This window comes from Eumetopias jubatus, unplaced genomic scaffold (assembly GCF_037043125.1).
Source record: "Eumetopias jubatus isolate StellerSeaLion01/CBP00866 unplaced genomic scaffold, mEumJub1_p1.0 scaffold_4, whole genome shotgun sequence".
NCBI lineage: Eukaryota > Metazoa > Chordata > Mammalia > Carnivora > Otariidae > Eumetopias > Eumetopias jubatus.
The window spans coordinates 126,316,422-126,329,074 of record NW_028274810.1 but is presented as its reverse complement, the minus strand read 5'-3'; the positions used below and the strand labels follow the sequence as shown (position 1 = coordinate 126,329,074).

The 12,653-nt window shown below is 36.4% G+C and overlaps 1 long non-coding RNA gene across 1 annotated transcript in view; it reads left to right on the top strand.

The window, feature by feature from the left end:
• Positions 1 to 510: 510 nt before the first annotated feature.
• The window catches only part of LOC148164604 (uncharacterized), a 32,587-nt gene continuing 20,444 nt past the window's right edge, over positions 511 to 12,653 (top strand). Inside the window, exons 1-2 of the long non-coding RNA XR_015768089.1 lie at positions 511 to 645; positions 8,576 to 8,779. This is a non-coding gene — a long non-coding RNA (uncharacterized LOC148164604). The remainder of the gene's footprint in view (positions 646 to 8,575; positions 8,780 to 12,653) is intronic.

Sequence of the window (12,653 nt, the reverse complement as noted above, 5' to 3'; positions counted from 1 at the left end):
ATTAAAATATTATTAACAATTACATTAATCTGAGTAGTACTGTCTCCCTTGTAGTAACGACAATGACTTTTCATTGGCTTCTCATAATAAATTTTATTTCTGGCTTATATTAGAGTCCAATGTCAGTATGCTTTCTGGGGTAGTTTTCTTTCATAACTCCAGGCTGAGTTCATATTGCAACACTGCAATTTGTAGCCTCCACAATCACTTTGAAAAAGGGAAGTAAAGGGGCGCCTGGATGGCTCAGTTGTTAAACGTCTGCCTTCGGCTCAGGTCATGATCCCAGGGTCCTGGGATCGAGCCCCACATTGGGCTCCCTGCTCCACGGGAAGCCTGCTTCTCCGTCTCCCACTCCCCCTGCTTGTGTTCCTTCTCTCTCTGTCTCTCTCTCTCTCTCTCTCTGTCAAATAAATAAATAAAATTTAAAAAAAAAAAAAGGGAAGTAAAATCTAAAAGATTGCACTAGAAGTTTTAAGGGCCAGGCTCAGATATTAGTACACGACTCTTCAGCGTATATGTCATTGACCAGAATTCAGTCAAATGACCTGACCTTACAGTGAGCAAGGCTGGGAAATGAAGTCTTTACCTTGTGTCCAGAAAAAGAGAATGATGGAGCGAACACCTAACATTGTTTCTGTGATAACAGTACGTATTTTTGTTATTATTACTGCATTTGATTAATTTGATTAATTTAGCAAGAGCAAGACAAAATTAATAAGCTTAGTATTTTATAAAACATTGGTTTAATACACCATATTACAGAAATTCAAAGATTTGGTTCTAAATTTAATTTATTTCATAACTGGCTTTAAGGTCTTGTGATTACTGAAAAAGTTATTTCATAAAGATATATAGATTTGAATAGGAGAAGAGAATTTGAAAAAGATGTTTTTGTTTTATGAGCCTTAAAACTCTTTTGCCTGACAAGGAATGCATTTTACCTTCTGACCCTATTGTTGTCTCTTAAGTCTGCGGCAGGCAAAGTAACTGGAACTCCAATGATTTCAGTTTTTTGCTAGTAAAGAATCTCAAAAGTGGTCCCTAAGCATTTATTTTGCCTTGAGAAAAATTTTGAAGAGTGCCTGCTTTAGTTCCAAATTTCTTAAAGCTTTGTTAGAAAAATCAAAGGGCTACATCTTACTAATGATGACATCATGCTGTTATTGACTTACAAACTATCAAGGCACAATACGCCCTCAAGAAGATCTTCATAATTAATTGAAATGGATGCAAATCCATAGTTGGCATAGTCTCCCAAATAATTTTAAATATTCAGGTTAACATCTTACTTTTATTTCATAGAATGGGGAATAAAAAGCTTGTTCTGGTAGAATGGGTTAGCTTTTTTGTCCATGTTCGATGCTGTTGTGCTTACATTGTTAATACTATCTTCAATTTTCAGTTTCTTAATAGGAGTATTTTAAGGCACTTGCACATTTCATTAGCATTAGATTTTTAAAAACTATTTGATATAATTTATAAATTCACTTAAGCAGGTAAAAGTAAACTGCAAATTATTGCAATGCATTTAAAAAAAAAGAAAAACGGAAGTTTCACGGCAAATCCCTCCACATTTTGGGACTTCCTCTCTTCCCTCTGGACATCTCTTGAGTAATAGGTGACCACCTGCTAGGTGACCTGTGTGAGGCCTCCCTTGTCCATCTATGTTTTAAATATTTGTAAAATAATTGACATGTTAACAAATACATACAAGGCTGAAGTTATTTTCTTCCTTCAACCTAATGGAGCATCTTAAGCATTCCCCAAAAGTATATATCCCACATTTGAAGCCACTCTTTAGGAACCTACAGATGATAAAAGTTTTTAGGATAGGTTAATCCTAAAAGTTTTAGGCAGAAGATAGAACTATATGTTTTTGCCTGCGTGTTCATCTTAGTTTTCTAGGTTAGTACTATTTTCTTTTTATTGTTTATCATAATCTCTCAGTGTTTACATTTTCTAAAGTTTTAATCTCACTCTGCATATTAGTCTAGGTGAATTATTTTTATGTGAAAAGTTCAGGGCCAGGAGTGCGGGGGAGCATGGGGATTTCAGCATGGGCCAGTAAGGCTACTTCTGCCTATGTACTAAAATCAAGGTTGCTTAGCTTTAGACTCCCATCCGCTGGCAAATTTATGTAAAGAAACAGAAGATGCCCTGTGTTTTAATGTCCACACAGTTTGTCATTAAAAAATAAGAAGTAACTAACGGCTTTCTTTTTCAACATTCCTCTGGCTATTTGGGGTCTTTCTGGTTCCATCCAAATTTTAGGATTGTTTGTTCCAGCGCTGTGAGAAAAGTTCATGGTATTTTTTTTTTTTTAAGATTTCATTTATTTATTTGATAGAGAGAGAGACAACGAGAGAGGGAACACAAGCAGGGGGAGTGGGAGAGGGAGAAGCAGGCTTCCTGCCTAGCAGGGAGCCCGATGCAAGGTTCGATCCCAGGACTCCAAGATCATGACCTGAGCCGAAGGCAGTCGCTTAACAAACTGAGCCACCCAGGCACCCCAAAAGTTGTTAGTATTTTGATAGAGATTGCATTGAATGTGTAGATGGCTCTGGGTAGCAGAGACATTTTTAACAATATTTGTTCTTCCCATCCACGAGTATGGAATTTTTTTCCATTTCTTTGTGTCTTCCTTAATTTGTTTCATAAGTGTTCCGTAGTTTTTAGAGTACAGATCCTTTACCTCTTTGGTTAGGTTTATTCCTAGGTATCTTATGGTTTGTGGGGCAATAGTAAATGGGATCAGTTCCTTAATTTCTCTTTCTTCTGTCTCAGTTTATAGAAATGCAACTGATTTCTGTGCCTTGCTTTTATATCCTGCCACATTGCTGAATTGATGTATGAGTTCTAGCAATTTTGGAATGGTGTCTTTTGGGTTTTCTACAAAAAGTATCATGTCATCTGTGAAGAGTGAGAGTTTGACTTCTTTGCCAGTTTGAATGCCTTTTATTTCTTTTTGCTGTCTAATTGCTGAGGCCAGGACTTCTAGTAGTATGTTGAACAACAGTGGTGAGAGTGGGCATCCCTGTCATGTTCCTGACTGTAAGGGAAAAGCTCTCAGGTTTTCCCCATTGAGAATGATATTTGCTGTGGGCTTTTCCTATATGGCTTTTGTGATATTGAGGTATGTTCCCTCTATCCCTACACTGTGGAGAGTTTTAATCAAGAAAGTATTTTGTATTTTGTCAAATGCTTTTTCTGCATCAATTGAGAGGATCATATAGTTCTTGTCCTTTCTTTTATTGTGATCTTTCACGTTGATTGATTTGTGAATGTCGAACCACCCTTGCAGCCCAGAAATAAATCCCACTTTGTGGTGCTGAATAATCCTTTTAATGTACTATTGGATCCTATTGGCTGGTATCTTGGTGAGAATTTTGACATCCATGTTCATCAGGGATATTGGTCTGTAATTCTCCTTTTTGGTGGGGTCTTTGTCTGATTTAGGGATCAAGGTAATGCTGGCCTCATGGAACAACTTTGGAAGTTTTCTTTCTATTTCCATCTTTTGAAACAACTTCAGAAGATAAGTATTAGTTCTTTAAATGTTTGGTAGAATTCCCCTGGGAAGCCCTCTGGCCCTGGACTCTTGTTTTGGGGAGATTTTTTTAAATTTAATTTTATTATGTTATATTAATTACCATACATTTCATCATTAGTTTTTTTTATTAAATTATTTTTTTATTGTGTTATGTTAATCACCATACATTACATCATTAGTTTTTGATGTAGTGTTCCATGATTCATTGTTTACGTGTAACACCCAGTGTTCCATTCAATACATGCCCTCTTTAATACTCATCACCAGGCTAACCCATCCGCCCACCCCCCTCCCCTCTAGGACCCTCAGTTTGTTTCTCAGAGTCCATAGTCTCTCATGGTTCATCTCCCCCTCCGATTTCCCCCCATTCATTTTTCCCTTCCTACTATCTTCTTCTTCTTCTTCTTCTTCTTCTTCTTCTTCTTCTTCTTCTTCTTCTTCTTCTTCTTCTTCTTCCTCTTCTTCTTCTTTTAACATATAATGTATTATTTGTTTCAGAGGTACAGATCTGTGATTTCACAATTCACAGCGCTCACCATAGCACATACCCTCCTTTGGGGAGATTTTTGATTACTGCTTCAATTTCCTTGCTGGTTATGGATCTGTTCAGGTTTTCTCTTTCTTACTGTTTCAGTTTTGGTAGTTTATAAGTTTCTAGGAATGCATCCATTTCTTCCAGATTGCCTAATTTGTTGGCATATAGTTGCTCATGATATGTTCTTAAAATTGTCTGTATTTCCTTGGTGTTGGTCATGATCTCTCCTTTTTTACCCCAAAGATACAAATGTAATCATCCAAAGGGGCACATGCACCCCAATGTTTATAGCAGCAATGTCCACAATAGCCAAACTGTGGAAAGAGCTGAGATGTCCATTGACAGATGAATAGATAAAGAAGATGTGGTGTATACACACACACACACACACACACACACACACACACACACACTGGAATATTACTCAGCCATCAGAAAGAATGAATACTTACCATTTGCATCAATGTGGTTGGAAATGGAGGGCATTATGCTGAGCAAAATAAGTCAATCAGAGAAAGATAATTATCACATGGTTTCACTCATATGTGAAATATAAGAAACACTGCAGAGGATCGTAGGGGAAAGGAGGGAAAACTGAATGGGAAGAAATCAGAGAGAGAGACAAACTATGAGAGACTTAACTACAGGAAACAAACAGGGTAGCTGGAGGGGAGGCAGGTGTAGGGATGGGGTAATTGGGTGATGGGCATTAAGGAGGGCACGTGATGTGATGAGCACTGAGTGTTATACACGACTGATGAACTCTACATCTGAAAATAATGATGTACTATATGTTGGCTAATTGAATTTAATTTAAAAAAATAAATTAAAAAAAAAGTAATTAGGGGCGCCTGGGTGACTCAGTTAAGCATTGGACTCTCGATTTTAGCTCGAGTCATGATCTCGGGGTCCTAGGATCCAGTCCTGCATTGGGCTCCACGCTCAGCTCAGTTGGGAGTCTGATTGAGATTCTTTCCCTTTGCCCCTCCCCTCTGCTCAAGCTCCCTCTCTCTCTCTCAAATAAATAAATCTTTAAAAAAAATAAGAAGTAATTATAATTCATGTATATAGGGAATTTCCTAAATTTATATCAGATTTTACAATACTTTGGGTAAAATGTTATTATATCTACTGAATATACCAAATACACTGTGGTGATAAAGAGGGGCTCTGAAGTTGGACTTTCTGGGTTTGAATACTGGCCATGCTACTTAATATGTGCACAGCTTTGGCAATTTATTTAGTGTCCTCAATTTTCTATCTCATAAATTTATTTGAAGTATAAATAATACACAAACTTGTATGCAATGCCCAATAGACAATGTGTGTCCAATATGTAGTTTTATTATTATACTAATAGATATTTCTAATATCTATGACCACTGCCACTGAATAGTATAGGGATAAATATGTATGCATGTGTGTATGTATGTATCCTTTGCAAAATTTCATGCTATTTTAAAATGTTTAAGTTTCTTGATTCATCCTTAGGCCACTGATACTAAAATCCTCCATCTAACTTTCATCATGACCATTGTCCCTTTTGTGCTATATAAATCTAAGGGTAAGAGTATGGATGTCAGAATGTGGGTTTCAATGAATCTCTTAGAAGACTTTGATAAGTGCCTGGAGCATTTTATTTTTTAAGTACTATTGATTATTTATGTATTTATATATTTGTTTTAATTTTTTATGATACACCCCATTATTATTATTGGTGTTGTTGTTATTGATCCATTGATAAAGCATTTCTAGATTTTAGTGTGGAATACAAAAGTAAATGCAAGAACAACAAAAAATTGTCCTGTTTGTATCACAGTCTGGCCCATGACTCAAGGTCAGTATTGAAGCCAACAAAGAAAAGAAAAATAAGCCAAGGTCTGAATTCATATTTGGACTGTTGCATTCTGGGTGTGTCATGGGGCTTCACAACCTTTTAGGTTAGATTACTTACTCTGTTCTCATTTCCCCATGCTCCATGTGTTTTTCAGGAAGAGCTTCCAATGGAAAAGGCACTGGTCCATACCAGCTGCAAGAAGTTTGTTTATAATGATCAATTTAAATGAGCAAACAGAAATTGAACACCTATCCTATGACAGAATCTGTGCTAAGTGGCAGTACACAAAACTAGGTCTGCCACTCAAAGGTTCAAACTACAGTTGAAGAAAGAGGAAGCGGAGAGGCAGAGAGGGAGGGAAAGAAGGAAGGGAAACAGGGAGGGATGTCCCATAAGACTTCCACAAAGATAAGCACTAAACAGAAGAACAAACAAATTGCAGTAGAAGAAGGGATATGAGCTAAATTGTTTCAATAGTCCAAAGAAGAAAAGAGTCCTTTTTTGAACCCACCTATAAACTAAGTTTCCTACTTGATTTTGAAATAGCAGAGGGACATCCAGGTTTCCATTTCTTATTCCTTTTATTGTAAAATTAAAATTATTTTTTTAACTCCTGAAGACGTGATACTACAAGTGGAGGTTGATTATCCTTGCTGAGTTTATAGTATATCTCGCCACTTTAAACAAACCCACCTCATTATATCCAGGGTATTAATAAAGCCAGAGTTCATCTAGTCTCCCCTATCCCTTTCAGCTTAAAGCAGGGAAAGGCGGATACTAAGGGGGTCTTCTTGGCAGCAAGTCGGAGTTACTTTGGGAAAGGATGGGGTACGGACAGGTTCTGGCAATGGCTGCTCAGGCAGAGCACGTAACAAGTCATTGAGATATATGCACTTACATTCTCAATGTACAGATGAGGAAACAGAGTCGGGAGGTGCGTTGTTCAGGTTCATGTGGCTGGAAAGCTCTGAACTGGGATTTGAACCCTGCTGGTCTTATCCCTAAGAAGCCACTTCTCATTTCTACTGTATCATAAGCATCTCCTCACCACGATTACAATCCTCCCAATAGGAGAAAGTCTTTTTGGACATTGAATTGCAAATAATTTTTATTCTATGTAAATTATGTTCTTACAGATGCTAGTTTATTATGGCTCAATTATTAGAAATGAGCAATAATAATGAGAAAGTGGAACTAGGATTTCATCTGTTAGGAGATGAGACATAGAACTTCCTAACTTAACAGAAGGTCGACGCTCAAGTTCTGCCTCCTTCATCGATGGATGAAGTTCAGAGAGGGTGATGTGACGTACACTAGTTCTCAGCTGCCTTGTCACAAAGCTGGTGTTAGAATCTGTATCTCCTGAAACCTAATCTGTCAGCACAGATTCTTCCCCCAGTCGGTCTGGTGGTGGTAGCAGCCATGTTAGAACTGGCAATATGTCGATCTTTCTTCAGACTTCCCTTGTCTGGCTAGGTCTGTGCATCCAGGAGCAAGTAAGACTCGATGCTACGGAATCATCTTGCACCTAAAACTATGCTTGCTTAGGAGCACGGTGTGCGTGCACATATTTTAGCACAGTTTTCCAAGAAAACCTTTTTGTATTACACATCACTCAAGGGATCTGATTGTTTTAGGTCAACACAGGAAAGCATAATATATCGCTTAAGAGCAAAACATTTGGCACCCAACAGGGTTTGAGTCCTGGGTCTGTCCCTCCTTAGCGATCTGCGTTTAGGCAAATTATCATCTCTGTGCCTCAGACTTCTCATATCTAGAATAAGGGGAATAATGATATGTCACAGAGTTATGGACATTGAAATAGGTATTATATGGAAATATACATTGCTTATATTGGGAATTTGTTCTTTTTTGTTATCAATCACATTTATTTATTCTATTGATGGGCAGTAAAGCTGTTTCTAGTTTGGGGCTATAATAAGCAAAGTTGCTATGAACACTTTTGTACAAGTCTTTTTGTGAATATTTATTTTCACTTTTCTTGACTAACTACTTAGGAGTAGAATGTTTGGGTCGTAGGGTAGGTGTGTACTTTACACTACTAGAAAGAGCCAGATTTTTCCCCAAAGTGGTTGTACCATTTTATATTACCACCAACCAACAAGGTGTGAGAGTCGAGTTGGCTTTGTTCATTTTCTTTATTATACATGTTTTTTTTTTTTTCATTGATTTCTGCTGTTGTCTTTATAACTTCCCTCATTCTTCTTCTTTCGGGGTTACTCTTCGCTTTTTTTCCCTACCTTAAGGTATAATCTTAGGTCTTCAGGTTGAGTTCTTTTTTTCCTTTTTTACTAGAAGCATGTAAAGCTATCCATTTCTTTCTGAGCACTGCTTTAGCTGTATCCCTCAAATTTTGATACCTGTTTGCATTCTTTTGAGTTAAAACTATTTTCTCATTTCCCTTTTTAATAAACTTACATTCCAGAAATTTTTTGACTTACAGAAAAATCGAGAAGGTAATACAGAGAGTTCCCATGTACCCCACATTCTGCTTCCCCATTATCAACATCTACATTAGTTGGTAAATTAGGTACAATTAAGGAACTATCTTTGGTACAGTTATTATTAACTAAAGTCCATACTTTATTCACATCTCCTTAGTTTTTACATAACACCTTTTTTTCTGTTCTAGGACCCCACAGGATATTACCGTACATTTAGGGATCCTATTGGCTGTGACAGTTTCTCAGACTTTCCTTGTTTTGATAACCTTGACAGTTCTGAGGAGGACTGGTCCAGTATTTTATGGAATGTCTCCGAGATGGGATTTGGCTGATGTTTTCCTCATGATCAGACTGGAGTTATATGTGATTTCTTTTTTGGTAGTGGGCTCTTGGTAAGTGTGCTTATGTTGTCCACAGGTCTGGGATTATTTCCTTGATGTATTATTATTAATAATTTCTAAGTTTAATTTCATGTGTAAAGAAAGCATGTTATTAATTATTTTTTTAAAAAAACTGAGACTCGAGCTATGGCCCTGAATGGTACCATTTTTGATGTATCATTTTGAAGCATCTTTTTTTAGATCTTGGTGAGTATACCATGAGCAAGTGAAAAAAAATGTGTATTTGACAGTTACTGGGTTTATTCTTGCATAATTATCAGTTAGGGCCACAATGTTGTTCATCTTATCTCTTTTCTGATGCCTTTTTTGTTCCATTATTCTTTCAATGGCTGATAAAGGGGTAAGAAAAACTTTAACTATGATTATAGGATTGTCTATTCTCCCTTTCTGTCAGTGTTGAAACTTTGGTATTAAATACACACATTTATGGTCTCTGATTAACTGATTTTATTATCATTGCAGGATGTCTGTATTTTAACTTGGTGATACTATTTGCCTTAAAATGTATCTGATATTAATATGAGATAAAATGACTCTGCTTTCTTATGCTTTTTGCATGATATATTTATTTCCACTTACTTTTTTAATTCCTATTTGTGTCTTTTTATATAAATTGTGTCTCTGATAGAATATACAGCATATGGCTGGGGCTTACAGTTGTATGCAGTGTCACAAATCTTGCCCTTTAATATGAAGAGCATCTTAAAATTTTACATGGCAGGATTATAGACTACAACAAAGCACAGAATTACTAGTTTTTAGTTTCAAAAGCCACAGTTTAGGTTTTTTCAGGGTTCAGGTTAAAGTTTCCATAAGCTGAATAAGGTAAATAGGAGAACAACACACAGATGAGTAGAGTTTAACATTCTGAGATGCTATCAAGCTCACTGAGAGTTCAGCAACATTTGTCCCCAGGGCCAATAACGTTTAGAGCAGTTGTGTTATTGCAGAGAAACTTCCTGGGTTATCCACTTCTCCCTTGTACAACCTTGAGAAAGTTGTTTTATCTCTGCCTTTAATTTTTCTTTTCTGGAAAATCTCAAATTTCTTGGATTGATGAATTCTTAGCTGAAATAGTACTTTACTGGAGAGACCTGTCGCCATCCCATGATCAGAAGTTCATCTCTATGTTACTTTTCATAATATTATCTATCATGGTACTAATCATGATTTGCAATTATAATTTATTGATGTGTTAACTTTTTAATGTCTTACTCTTCAAATAGGCTGTAGTATACATAATGACATGTTTAATAAATATTTTTATCTCTGTGTGTACATATACATATATATATATATATATATATATAGTGTCTAGTCCAATGCCCTGACATAATAACAATCATCATTTGTTGTGTATTTATGATGTGACAGACATTTCTGTAGGTATTTATATGCAATTTTCACAGCAATCTTATGAGGCAGATATAATGATTTTTATGCTTATTTCACAAGTGAGGAAAACAACATAGGATCCAAAATGCTAAGTAATTTGCCTCAATTAAAGCTAGAAATGTAACATTCTGGGTCAACTGTACTAAAATAATAAAAAAATTAAAGAGATAAAAACTAGAATAAAGTATAGATAATTTGGCTCAATAATGTTACCTAACAAAATCTTAGAAATATTCTACAGTGATTCATAGGCGTATGGTTAAGTGCCCAGAGAGTAATTTTAAATGAATAAGAAAAGCTAATAATCTCAGCTTGTGCTAAATAATTTACACAAAATCATCTCATTTAATTCTCTCAGCAATGTCATGACACAGACGCTGTTGAAATCCTATCTAGTGATGAAATGGTAAATGGCTGGACCAAAGTCACACGACTAATTTTTTTAAATGCCTATCTTTATCATTGATCTTCCCTTCAAAATTTTTGAGAGAATGGAATAAAGAATGGTAGTAAAGGTTCTTTGTGAAATGCAAAACAACTTCTGGTAGAGAATTCTCACAGGATAGTGTCCTACATGGTCTGCGGTAGCGGGGAGATATCACCTCAGCTCTTTATGCCTCTTACCATGACAGTCTTTGCCATGAGACTTTGCAGCTCTTTCCACTGAGTCAAAGTTTATTTAACCACACCTCACTGTGAGCTTGCCTTCATGACCAGTTTGTCCTATGAGACAATCAACAATATGACACAAATAAAGGCTTGAAAATCACTTGTTTATCGGGACTTTCTGCTTGCTTCTCTTGGGAATCCTGCAACCAGCACCATGTGAATAAATCTGGGCGAGGCTGTGGGATAATGAGAGACATGTGGCCTGTCACCCTACTGACACTGAACCAACAACCAGACTTGTGAGTAATGCCATCCTGACCACCCCAGCCCCAGCCGAGCTGCTAAGTGGGCCCAGACTGGAACTACTCAGGCAACTCACCAAATTGTCAGGAATCATACATTTTGTTGTGTAAGCCAAAATGTTTTGAGGTGATAGTTACACAGCAAGGATTAACTGACACAATTACCACCTTTGGTCTACATGTTACATACTCTTTGGGTCTGCACCACTAGACGCATGTGCCACGTGGTGTTTGTGATGGTGAAGGAGGTGGTAGAGTGAAAATAAGATAAGCAGTTGAAATCAGTGTGCCCCATACTATGCAATAACCTGATTCACTTTTATTTAAAGTAAGAGAAATATGAATTCAACTGTGACTAAGCACATTCTACCCTTAAGTACAAATAACCACGGTGTAGATGAAATATTTTTGGTGATTATATTTTACTAAAAAGGATATTATAAAGGATCTTTTTTTCTATTATCCCAACACACTAGCTGGCTTATTTTGTAAGACATCTTGGAAAGAACATTAATTAATTTTCATGCTAAACTTGGTCTGCAACGTTGGCCTCATTGGAGGAATAAGGTTGTTAGGGAGCACTTCTGCAATGTTCCCTTCAGATCATTTTGTCTAATCCTCTTCTAACCATAAGACATCTTCTATAAATGCAAATATTTGTTGTTACTTAAAACTATAGATAGAATCTATTTAATATATAGCAAACACTGCCAGGATGATCGTGGTAAGCTCACAAATTCAAACATATGGTTGACTATCATCATTCAAAAATAAACTGGATATTTTTTATCACAAAACAAACAGAAATCCATTTAAAATATGCACTACTTAATGAGTTATAGCGTTCATTTGTCACTGTATGGGAAAGCTCATTCAGACGCCAAATGCCAGGGTTCTTTCTTCTTGGACAACTCAGTCCAGTCTTTTGTCTTTGGCCAAATAGCTTATGCCAGGCACATGGAAAGAACACAGGGTTCAGATTCCAAAAAATTCTGTTTGATTTTTAGTATTATAATTAATAAGCCATGTTTTGTGGGATAATTAGACTACTTAATATCTTTGCAAATAAACTTTCTTATCTCTAAAATAGCTTATATTTATTGAATATTTACTATGTGCCGGGACTGGACAATATGCTTTATATGGGATATCTCATTAATTCTCACAGAAACCATAGGAGGTAGACTTTTCATTATTTTCACTTTACTTACAAGGAAATTAAGGCTTGGAGAGTTTAAGTAATTTGTCTGAAGTGATAAAGACTGTGATTTGTAGAGCTGGGGTTCTAGACAGTTCTGACCCCAGAGCTCAAAACTGTAATTACTCTGCCATAATCATTATCCCCCCGCCCCATGCTACCTTCATCTCAGTTCTCTTGGGAATTTTGCTCCTTTTCAACATGAAAGCATTAAAATAAGGGTAAAATGTGAATGCATATGTAAGAGTTTATGTACTTTCAAGCTTAGTGCTTTCGAGCACTATACATATTAATATTCATTCAACAAATAATTATAAGCAGCTACCATGCAAGTAACAATCGCCAGACTGGATTTCAACCA